The sequence below is a fragment of the Manis pentadactyla genome, chromosome 16 (assembly GCF_030020395.1).
Source record: "Manis pentadactyla isolate mManPen7 chromosome 16, mManPen7.hap1, whole genome shotgun sequence".
NCBI lineage: Eukaryota > Metazoa > Chordata > Mammalia > Pholidota > Manidae > Manis > Manis pentadactyla.
Window position 1 is genome coordinate 3,870,663 of NC_080034.1, and position 12,361 is coordinate 3,883,023.

At 40.6% G+C, this 12,361-nt stretch overlaps 1 protein-coding gene across 2 annotated transcripts in view; it reads right to left on the reverse strand.

Annotated features, from left to right (window-relative positions):
• LOC118935207 (bromodomain adjacent to zinc finger domain protein 2B-like) overlaps positions 1-10,972 on the reverse strand; it is a 33,511-nt gene extending 22,539 nt beyond the window's left edge. For both annotated transcript variants that reach the window (XM_057493778.1, XM_057493777.1), the window contains exon 1: positions 10,634-10,972. The gene's annotated coding sequence lies outside the window, so the exon portion shown is untranslated. The remainder of the gene's footprint in view (positions 1-10,633) is intronic.
• Positions 10,973-12,361: the final 1,389 nt, after the last annotated feature.

Consider the following 12,361-nt stretch of genomic DNA (forward strand, 5'->3'; position numbering starts at 1 on the left):
TGGTGAGACCAATATGACCAATCTTCCTAAAAAAGAATTCAAAATAAGAGTCATAACCAGGCTGATGGAGTTGCAGAGAAATATGCAAGAGCTAAGGGATGAATTCTGGAGGGAGACAACAGAAATGAAACAAACAATGGAAGGACTTAAGAGAAGACTGGATGAGGTGCAAGAGACTGCTGATGGAATAGAAAACAGGAATACAGAGAAGCTGAGGCAGAGAGAGAGATAAAAGGATCTATAGGTATGAAAGAATACTTAAGAGAATTGTGTGACCAATGCAAATGGAACAATATTCACATTATAGGGGTACCAAAAGAAGAGAGAGAAAATGGGATAGAAAGTGTATTTGAAGAAAAAACTGATAAAAACTTCCCCAAGGTGGGGAAGGAAATAGTCTCTCAGACCATGGAAGCCCACAGATTTCCCAACACAGGGAACCCAAGGAGAACAACACCAAGACACATAATAATTAAAATGGCAAAGATCAAAGACAAGGACAGGGTAGTAAAAGCAGCCAATCAGAGCAAAGAGATCACCTACAAAGGAAAACCCATCAGGCTATTATCACACTTCTAAACAGAAACCTTACACACCAGAAGAGAATGGCATGATATATTCAATGCAATGAAACAGAAGGGCCTTGAACCAAGAATACTGTATCCAGCAAGATTATCACTTAAATTTGAAGGAGGGATTAAACAATTTCCAGATAAGCAAAAGTTGAGAGAATTTACCTTTCACAAACCACCTCTACAGTGTATTTTAAAGGAACTGCTTTGATGGAAGTACTCCTAAGGTTAAATAGATGTCACTAGAGAAAATAAAATCACACCAAAGAAGGCACACCAAATAGTAACTAACAGCAAAAAATAAAATCAGCTATCCACAAAAGGAGTTCAGGGAAACACAAGAGAGTACAGAATTAAACACCTAACACAAAGTGATGGAGGACGTAGAAAAAGAAGGGAGGGAAATAAAGAATCATCACACTGTGTTTATAACAGCATAATAAGTGAGTTAATATTAGACGGTTAGATAGCAAAGAAGCTACCCTTGGTAACCACAAATCCAAAGCCTGCAATGGAAATAGGTACATATCTATCAATAATCACACTAAATGTAAATGTAGGAAATGCACTAATCAAAACACACAAAGGGAGGAGGAGCGAAGATGGTGGCGTGAGTAGAGCATCAGAAATCCCCATCCAAAACCATATATATTTTTGAAAATACAACAAATACAACTATTCCTAAAAGAGAGACCAGAAGATACAGTACAACAGCCAGGCTACATCTACATCTGCGAGACACTAGTGCCTCACGAAGGGGGTAAGATACAAACCGCGGCCCGGTGGGACCCAAGCGTGTCCCTCACCCCAGCTCCTCAGCAGGAGGAGAGAAGTCAGAGTGGGGAGGGAGAGGGAGCCCAGGACTGCTAAATACCCAGCCCCAGTCATCCACACTGAGAGCGCAGACACACAGTGTGTGGTGTGTGGATAGTAGGGAAACGGAACAGTAAAACCTGCGAGCGGGTCCCCAGAGCTGGCGCCCCTGGGACAAAGAAAAGTGAGTGCTTTTCGAAAGTCTTAAAGGGACAGGAGCCTCACAGCTGGACAGAAGCGTCCCGACGCACTCAGCACAGCAGCTGGGAATCCGGAATAACTCTGGGCACCCTAACCCCCTGGGAAGTAGCACAGCTTGGAGGCCCCTCACGACAATGAACAGCCTCTCGCCCATTCCCCCTCCGGTGCAGCTCTGCCATAGTGGAGCAGCAACCTGAGGCCGGCCACACCGAGATAAAACCGCTCGGGCCAAACTCAGAGGCCCCATCTGTGCACAGCTGCCCAGCACAAGCCGGTAGTGGTCGCCACTCTCACAGGAGAGGAATGCCACAAACTAACATGAAGGGATGTTCTCCCAGCTGACACACCCACCAACTCCCCACAACTACCTCTATCACCATGAAAAGGCAGAAGAATTTGATCCAGACCAGACTAACAGACACAACCACTAAGAAGGAGCTTGGGGAGATGGACCTAACCAATATTCCTGAAAAAGAATTCAAAATAAAGGTCATAACCATGCTGATGGAGCTGCAAAGAAAAATGCAAGAGCTAACAAAGAAGGGAGGGAGACTACAGAAATAAAACAATCTCTGGAAGGATTTAAAAGCAGAATGGATGAGATGCAAGAGGCCATTGATGAAATAGAAACCAGAGAACAGGAACGATAGAAGCTGATGCAGAGAGAGATAAAAGGATCTACAGGAATGAAACAATATTAAGATAACTATGTGACCAATCCAAAAGGAACAATATCCACATTATACGGGTACCAAAAGAAGAAGAGGGAAGAGAAAAAGGGATAGAAAGTGTATTTGAAGAAATAATTGCTGAAAACTCCCCCAAAGTGGGGGAGGAAATAATCAATCAGACCACAGGGGTACACAAAAATCCCAACAGAATAGACCCAAGGAGGACAACACCAAGACATATAATAAATAAAATGGCAAAGATCAAGGACAAGGAAAGAGTTTTTTAAAGACAGCTACAGAGAGGAAAAAGGTCACCTACAAAGGAAAACCCATCAGGCTATCATCAGACTTCTCAACAGAAACCTTACAGGCCAGAAGAGAATGGCATGATATATTTAATGCAATGAAACAGAAGGGCCTTAAACCAAGAATACTGTATCCAGCACAATTATCATTTAAATATGAAGGAGGGATTAAACAATTCCCAGACAAGTAAAGTTGAGGGAATTTGCCTCCCAAAAACCACCTCTACAGGGTATTTCAGAGGGACTGCTCTAGATGGGAGCACTCCTAAGACTAAACAGATATCACCAGAGAAAATAAAATCACAGCAAAGAAAGCAGACCAACCAAATACTAACAATCCTCAGGATATTTGTTAAATTCATAGTCCATTTTCATATTCCAAAGTCCCATTTCATTTTCTAAATTCAGGTTCTTCTGATGGATGAGTAAGTAAAATGGTCATGCAAGCGACAATTGTGGCTCCAGATCAGATGAGGGCGACACTAATACATAGGTCCAAACACTTCAAGGAGACCTCTTCTTAAAACTTAAAACAGTCCTTCTCTTACTTTTCTGGGGAGCCTTCTATTATCCTGCTTAATTCAGCAGCCTGGGAGCCCAATCTGTGATCATTTTTATTCCTCCTCAATTTTGTATTTCTAACCAAGAAATGGTAAAGAATTCTAACTTAAGAGTTTCTAGATTGGTATCTTCCCATTCAGTCTACACCAATTTAAATTCATGGTAGAGTATGAATCTTTACACACTTTGGCAGGTTTTTTTACGTTACTGGTGGGGGAGAAAAGAGTAAAATTAGTATCAAGAGAATTTCCTATCTCCCATTTTATCATACAAGAAAAACTAAGGTCCACAATGGCAGCATCTCAATGTACCATATATCTGGACTTCATACTACTAAAATTTAGCAATGCTACAATCTGATATTTAATAAATAGGCAGTAGCAAATTGTATCTTCCATTACAGTTGAGTTTCCTCTTCTCTGTCTCCCGAAGATGTCAAATTTATATTCTACCGCCCACATTATGGTTATGTTGTACCCCGTTGCTTTCCTACCTCATTATCAGTTTGAATCTCATCACTTTCAGGATGCTCCTCTCTCAAAAGCCTGGCTATTTGGGCCCACATAACCTTCTCATCATATTTGATTTAGCTCTACATTACTCTCTAATTATTTTAGTATTTCCCTTACTAGATATTGGAATTCCTAGTTTTTACGTTACCCACTATGAATAATGAAATGCAAATGCTCTAAGTACAAATTAACTTAATATGATGCATTAATCAACCACATACTTGTAACAGTTTACGGTTGTTCGACATAACTAAGATATTTATTAGGATTTCATCAAGTAAGCCAGAAAGCAAATTTTTTACCACAAAGGTAATTTCCGAATGGCATACAATCAACCCATATTACATCAAACCTTAAGCTCTTCTACTTCCAAGCTTGTCAGAAGAATTTTAGTTGTGAGGACTTTTGAGAACACAAACAAAAAACCAAATAGATTTTGTAACTTATTGTCAGATCTCAAAATGACTAAGATTAAATGACAGTGGTATCCAATACAGTTTGATCCATACTTGAACTCATATACATAACCCAGAGTCTTCTATTATTAAATGAACTCTTCCAGTGTGTAACCACTGAAATTTGTTATTTCTGAATTTCCTGTTCTATGAAAATTCACACCTTAGTGATCTCAACATACAATCTTTAGTATTGCAAAAGGTAGCGTTATTTACATTTGGCATAATATGTACACTTGTTTAACATTTTTCTTGCAATTAAAAAAACACTCCTACATTTAAAAATATATTGAAAAGCATATGCTTAAGAAGCTCAGTATTAATTATAAGCTTAAATCAATCAATATTACATTCTATTAACTTAGAAAGTTATAGGATAATTATGATTTTACATTAACCACTTAAAATTGTTTACTTCAGAGAATAAAAGTAGGAAACATATCTATAATATAAATTGAAAAGCTTTTACCAATTTAACAAGAATGTAATTCAACTTTTCTTTTTCTTAAAAGACAAACTGTAAATAATAAACCAAAGAAAGCTACAAATACATATGTATTCATTTAATGCAACATAATACACAGAGCGTGTGAAAATACAATATTCATTTTGCTGCAGAAGAACAGACATTGCATAACAATGAGATTTGCTAATGAAATCAACCATCAACCTGGAATACATATGCATTAAACCAAGACCTCAGTGTCATTTTCTTTTTCATTTTTTTCTTGACCTTGTCTGTATTTTTGTCCTTTAGATTTTGGAACTTTGGTAAACAAAAATTAAGGCTATAATGTTGTAGTGTAGTGCTATTTATTTTTAATATAAATTCCAACTGTTCTGCTTCTATCAGCACTATTAAAAAGTATCTAAGAAAAAAAAAAATCAATGGATGATACCAGAAGAAACAAAGGAAGTTTATTTCTATTCAGAATTGCAACATCTGACATTTTATAGCAATGTTAGTACCTACTTGATAAGGAATATGAATTTATTTTTAAAAGTCACTTTTGTAATAATGTAATTCCTCCAGCAATTTCTACTACTGACAATTATTAAGCGAAATAATGTAGGGCTGACATAACTATCAGTATGAAAATTATTCTAATGTGTTTAGATAAAAATTGTAATTTTCCCCCAAAACTGCTCTGCTGTCCTGTTCTACAAAGTTAATTACTAATTTCCATTTATCAAAAGTAAATAATTCTGAGTTTTCTTAAAAAACTATTATTTAAATCTATGATTTAGTTATAATTTTCTATAAAAGCCCAAAAGACTGTGAAAAGTTGATATTATATATTTTAAATAAAATAATTAATACCCTCAAAATTGATTTATTTTTTTGAGTATAAGCTATTTAGCTAAGTAACTGTTTCATTGGTTGTTTACAAATTAGGTTTTCAATTCACATGTGCTACAGATAAAATTAACAGCTTAACCTGCTGTGGCATATAACTGCTGTTAATTCATGATAATAACAATTGCTTTAAAAAAAAAAGCAGTACTTATACCAATACCAACTAAAACAGCCTCAGCCAAACAAAATTAAGCGCATGCGTGCAGTGGCAGAGAGGACACCTGGAACTGTGAGCAATTAACAATGATTTCTCCCAACCTGCCCTTTCCCTTGACTTAGTTTGGTTTCACTGGAATTTTTTCTGGAGGGGAACCTCCCACCCCTTACTCCTGGAGCTACAGCCAAAAATTTCTATTAAAATGGCAAAATAAAAATCAGACTGTAGAGAAACAGGCAGTTTAAGCAAATGTCTGTAGTAACAATGAAAACCTGCTATCTAGGACCAAGACTGCAGTCCTAAAATGTGGTGATAGGCTTTGGAAAGTCAGCTGGCTCCTTGCTACTCAAAATGTGGCCCACAGTCCGGCAACGCTGAAACTGCTTTTTTTTTAAGAAAATCAGAATTTCAAACACCAACCTACATGTACTTAATCAGAATTTTACACACATTAAAATTTACAAGCCATGATATAGAAAATTCTTCAGCCTACCAAACAATTTGTATATCAATTCCACTAATTTCTGATATTCTAACAACTCCTCAAAAATTCAAATTCAGATACAGAATATTCAGAGAACAGACAGCTTACCTGCTATACCCAAAGCCCATTCACCTATCATTTGCTTTACTTTTTCAAGTCTCATATTCATTATAAACTACTGATCTGCAGTTTGTGGTAATAAAGAAGTAAGAGGGATTATTATCTTTTTGTAAGATCTTGGAAAATCTTAAATATATGGATAAAGTTGAAGTATTTACACTCAGCGACTATTTTAAACAATTTCATCAGAAGAGTCTTTCCTAAATAAAATCTTGTTTAGGAAGGAGCCCAGTATAGTAAAATATAAATAGAGGACTCTGCTTTGGGGCAGGGAAGGCATCCAGCAGTAGCCAAAGCATCTCAACAGAACCAACTGACTGGATTCCTCAGAGTGCAGTTTGGAAAACTCTGCCTTAAAGGAACTACTTAAAAGTCTAAAAACAAACTGAGTAACTGTTACACTAATCACAAGTAAAGATCATTATTGATCAAAGTGAGCCCTAAAGAACTCTTTACAGAAACCTACTATTCAATTTAGTTTAATTTATTCTATCGTGTTTTAAAGAGCACTAGATATAATTATATAATTAAGCATCTTTCCTAATTCAAATTGATCTCCTCCCAAAATAGTCTAATTGCTGAGGTTGGTTTTAATTAATATATTATTTTCAACTGAATTACTTTAGTTAATAGTATGCCTACCATATATAAGACATTATGTTAAGTTTTACAAAGGCAATATAAATGGACATAGTAGACATGGAACATGGTAAGTGCCAAAAAATCTATATAAATATAGTAGAATGGGAGCAAAATTAACTGCAGGTGTTATAAAAGGCTTCATGGAAAGATGCCTCCTGAAGCAGGCCTTGAAAAGTATGTAGGATTTTTAAAGGCAAAGGCTAAGTGGAAGAACTAGGAAAAAAGGCATCACAAGCGGAGGTGAAACTTGTTTGAGGAACAGAGGCTAAAAACATTGGATTTATTCACAGAAGAGCCTGAAGTCACTTGCAAGCTCCCAATAACAAGAATCTTGAGTTGTTCGTTTTATAGCAATAGTACCTACAAAACTCGAGTCAATATGCCTGTATAGTCAATATGCAAGCATTAAATATCAACTATTTGAATGAATTAATAAATGCAGGTGATCCAGTCTGGCTGTGTATAGGGCATATTCAGAAAATAGTGGTTGAAAAGGTTGTTTAGGACCTTATAATAGATAACCCTGAATACCACATTAAGTGTTTAAATTTAACACTGCAAACAATGGTAAACTACTTACATGAGAAATACTGATCTAGTAGTTTTAAGCAGGATGGATTGGAGCAGAAGAGATTTCCAATAGAGATTGCAATACTCACTCTGGTGCAATAGTTTAAGGCAAGAAGTAAGGGTCTCATCTAAGATTGTAGCAGTAGAGTCAAAAATATGGAGATGATTATGAATGAGATAAAATGAATCAAAAATTTTTCTTCTTAGCTGGGCAAAGAAGAGCTAGAAATAAAAAAAATGTAGAAGTAAAATCTACTGGACTTCATAGCAAGTTCTATACAGAGCAAGTGGGAAGGCAAAAAACAAGGAAATTCCAAAGATTGGCAAAAATGTAGAACAGGAAATCTCTTACGCACTGGTGGTGCCAACTGGTATGAACAGTGTATAAAAATATTAAGCAATACATAGTAAAATCAAAGCTGTATGCCATTTCCATCACAGCAATTCCACTTCCAGATACAGAATCCAGAAAAGTTCTCATTCATGTGCACAAGAGGTCATATACAAAAATGTAAATTTCAGCACTATTTATATAGTGAAATATTGGAAAAATTAATTAAAAGGTTGTGGTATGTTTATAGAACAAAATAGTATAAACCAGTTAAAATGAATGAACTGGAGCTACACATATTAACATGGATATCTTCAGTATATAAACACAACCACCTGAGGAAAGAAAAAGTTGTATTTACTATTCAACATTTTTAAGACAGAGCAATCCTAAATAAACCAGTGAAAATATTGTATGGCTGAAAGCACTGACGGGAGGAGCAAGCACGTCGGACCCTGATGACGTGTCAAAGTTCCCAGCTGCTGCCCCCTCCCACGTCAGACCCTGATGACGTGTCAAAGTCCCCGGCTGTTGCCCCCTCCCAGCTCCCTTCCTCATTGTTCATATCCTCCATCTTGTTCTCCAGATGTCATATCCAAAATTCATCAGTTTCTATACATTGGGCTGGAAGCCACGTACCGGTTTCTCTCCCCCGTATTTGCCCCTTATGGTTTCTGCAAGGCCACAGATGAGGTACACCAAGGCTGCACTACTTGTCATCGCATCTCGTCTCAAGGTGCTCTGAAGATCCGGATGGCCCTCCACCAGATGAGAGGAACCATCCCCGAACAGGACTGGCAGGTCGATTTCACCCACATGCCTAAACATAAAAAACTCAGGTATTTACTAGTTCTGGTTGATACCTTTTCAGGATGGATTGAAACCTTCCCCACCAACCAAGAGACAGCTTCGGTGGTGGCACAGACATTGGTAGCGCATATCATCCCTCACTTTGGTCTGCCTGCCTCGCTACAGTCGGACAACGGGCCTGCTTTCATCTCTCGGGTCACCCAGCTAACAGCCGGGGACTTTGACACGTCATCAGGGTCCGACGTGCTTGCGTCAGTGCTCTTAGCCTTACAGGTATGTCTTATGATCAATGAAACAAGTCTCTGGAGGACAAAGAGGAGGATGAAAATCAAAAAGCACGTCTTAGGTTTAGTGGGGGGATGAATGAAGCAGTTGTTTGTTTTTACAAATATAAGACTTGAAACCATAAAACTCTGGAGAAAGAATAGGTAGTAAGGCTTGGATGTTGGTTTCAGCAAATTTTTTCTGCTTATGTCTCCCCAGGCAAGGGATACAAAACCAAAGGTAAACAAGTGTGGCTACATCAAACTACATGGCTTCTGGGCAGGAAATGAAACCCTCTAAAAGACAAAAAGGAAACCTACTTGTTAGGCAGGAAATTACCTATGAGCGGGGTGGAAAGAGAAAAAGGCCAGAAAGTCCACCAGAAAGACCCAAAATTAATCAATTAAAGCTCAAAAAGCCAAGAACAACTTAATTACTTCTTGGCAAATAGTGAATCTGTGGCATCTTATTACACTGATAGACAGTGACTGCAGTGGGGTATGATGTGGAGGGGACTCATATGCGTGAATGTAGTAACCACATTGTTTTTTCATGTGAAACCTTCATAGGAGTGTATATCAATAATACCTTAAAAAAAATTTTTTTAAAGAATCTTACCTGTTTAACTTCCTGGGTGTTAAAATGCAATCTTATCTTTAAGATGGGATGTTTCCTGCCTTTTACTATGTTGTTTGTGGCTGGGCTTACTTGCCACATTAATTGCCCAGGTTATACATCACTTGATTAGGGGCTGGAGGAGGAAAAGAAGCACCTGGACAAAGTTAAAGATTAACTGGGCCTTTTAGCCTACTGAACTAAATGTTACAACATCCTCATTTAATTGACACAATGAAGTCATGGGCTACATGGAGGCATTTTCTTATCCGGGGGATGTTTACACAAACATTCCAGGCCCGGTTACTCCTGGCTTTTTAGTTTTAACTAATCTTCACTAAAGACTGCTTATACTCCTAATTTGATATTTTACTTTAGAGAATTAATGTGACTGACTTTGCTGAATTGTTTAATACGGAGGTTTGGCAGGGGTCTTTTTCCAGAGGCCCTCACCCTACTCTGACTACACCCACGGTCCGCGTCTCAGAATCTCTGTGGCTAGTTATGTTACTCAGCTGCAGATTAGAAACTGAAATGACAGAAAGATACGAATTTCTAAATACAAGAAACTGCACTGTCAGTTCCCAAAGAAACTTCATTCCCAAATAAAAGACACGAGAAGTACCTCATGAAAAAAATTTTAATTTTAAAGGCGCTGCCTCTGGGCGGCCTCTCGACCGCCGCGGGTCACACTTGAACCTCAGCCCAACCGGCCCTCGCCCTCGAGGCCCCCGCCGAGAAAATCCACATACGGCAAAACGCCCACCGGCCTCCATGTCTGCGCGGGCCGGCCCGGCCCCTCCGCCTGCGGCCCCGGCCAGAGCGGCGGGAGGAGGTCGCCGGCGCGTCCCCGGGCCGGGGGGACGCGCGCCGCGGGGCGGAGAGCAGCCGCCCTCACCACCCGGGCCCGGACGGGGGAGCAGCGGCTCCGGCGGGCCCCACCGCCCCCGACCCCGGCGAACTTCGCCGGCCGCGCGGACGCCCGCCCCGGGCGCACCTGCTCGGCTCCCTCCCTTCCCGGGCTGGCCCTCCGTCGCAGCGCGCCAACTCCCGGCCCCCGGCCGGGCCCCGCGAGCCACGCGCTGCCCGCCGAGCCACTCGGCCGCCCCCTCGTCCGGCTCCCCCGCGCCCTCAGGCGAAGGCAGGGTTCACCACGCCCCGTCCGGGTCCCGCCGCGTCCCACGGTCACGTACCTTCTGGCCCGCAGAGCCGTCGCTATCGCCTTCAACCTGAAGCAGGGCCCACTCTGGACCCTCCACCGCAGATACGTGGGAGCGGGAGCCGCTTCTCGGCCGAGCTCTTTTTTTAGCCCGGCGGGGGCAGCGGCTCCAAGTCCGGGCCGGTGCCGCCCCCGCATGCGCGCAGGAAGGACGGTGCAGCCGAGCAAGGCTCGGGTTCGTCAGTATCTGGTCTCCGCCCAGCCCGCTAAGCGGACAGGACGGCGCGGGCAGCTCCTCCCGGGGCCGGCATACCGAACACTGAGGGAGCGGCAGCAGCGGCTCCTCTCGGCGGCGCTCGCGACGCTACTGACTGAATATGGTGGCGGCGGCGCCTGCAGCTACTGCGCAGCCGCCAGACTCACGTGGTCGACGCTCTCGCCCAGTAGATGTCCAAGAAATGGAAGCAACCTAAGTGTCCATCAGTAGATGAATGGATAAAGAAGATGTGGTACATATACACAATGGAATATCATTCAGCCATCAGGAGAAAACAAATCCTACCACCATTTGCAACAACATGGATGGAGCTAGAGGATATTATGCTCAGTGAAACAAGCCCGGCGGAGAAAGACAAGTATCAAATGATTTCACTCATCTGTGGAGTATAAGAACAAAGCAAAAACTGAAGGAACAAAACAGCAGCAGACTCACAGAACCCAGGAAAGGACTAACAGGTACCAAAGGGAAAGGGACTGGGGAGGATGGGTGGGAAGGGAGGGATAAGGGGGAAAAGTGGCATTACTGATAGCACACATAATGTAGTTGCGGGCACGGGGAAGGCAGTATAACACAGAGAAGACAAGTAGTGATTCGATAGCATCTTACTACACTGATGAACAGTGACTGTAATGGGGTATGTGGTGGGTACTTGATAATGGGGGGAGTATAGTAACCATAATGTTGCTCATGTAATTGTACATTAATGATACCAAAAAAATGTCTCTGTTGCATGCAGTACTTCTTTTCTGAGTTACCACTTTCTAGTGTGAAGTTTTAGCTGAGGTTAAGTAGACCCCAAAATATATGCAAACAGCCAGAATCAACCATGAACTATATACCGTGACACAGCAAGCTTTAAAATTGTTACTTGAGATCAACACACAGAAATTCTGAAAAAGGCTGAAATTGCACCACACAAAATTGAAAGGACTGAAACCACATCCAAATGGTATCAAGGTGAAACTATCTGAGCTACAGCAGATGCAGAAAGAAATCTTATCTGAATTTCCCTTATCTGATGAAAGCAGAGCTTTATGAGAATCAGCTGTCTCACACACAACTATCCTTGGGCACTGGAATATTCCAAAAAATTGTGTAAGTAAGCCTCATCTGAGCTTTCCACCCTCTGAAGCTCGAACTCAGTGCCCCTCCTTCCCTTACTAAACTGGCCTATAACCTTAATCCCAGAGAGCTCCACAGCACACTCCCACATATATAATACAGTTTTGTCCTTTTAATTTGTCTACTGTCAATTAATTTGCAAGCTCTTGACCATTCAGACCTAACTTGGTAGAGAAAGTTTTTGCACTCAACAACATATAAGAAAATGGGTATTTACATAGGAAAAAAAATCAAATTTTAAAGGCCAGGAGAAATAACAAGAAATGCTGCTCTTACATTGCTAGGAGATATAAAAATGTCTATGATTGAGTAACTTCATTGTTCTTACCAAGAACTGGACATTTGTTCTAAAATAAGGGA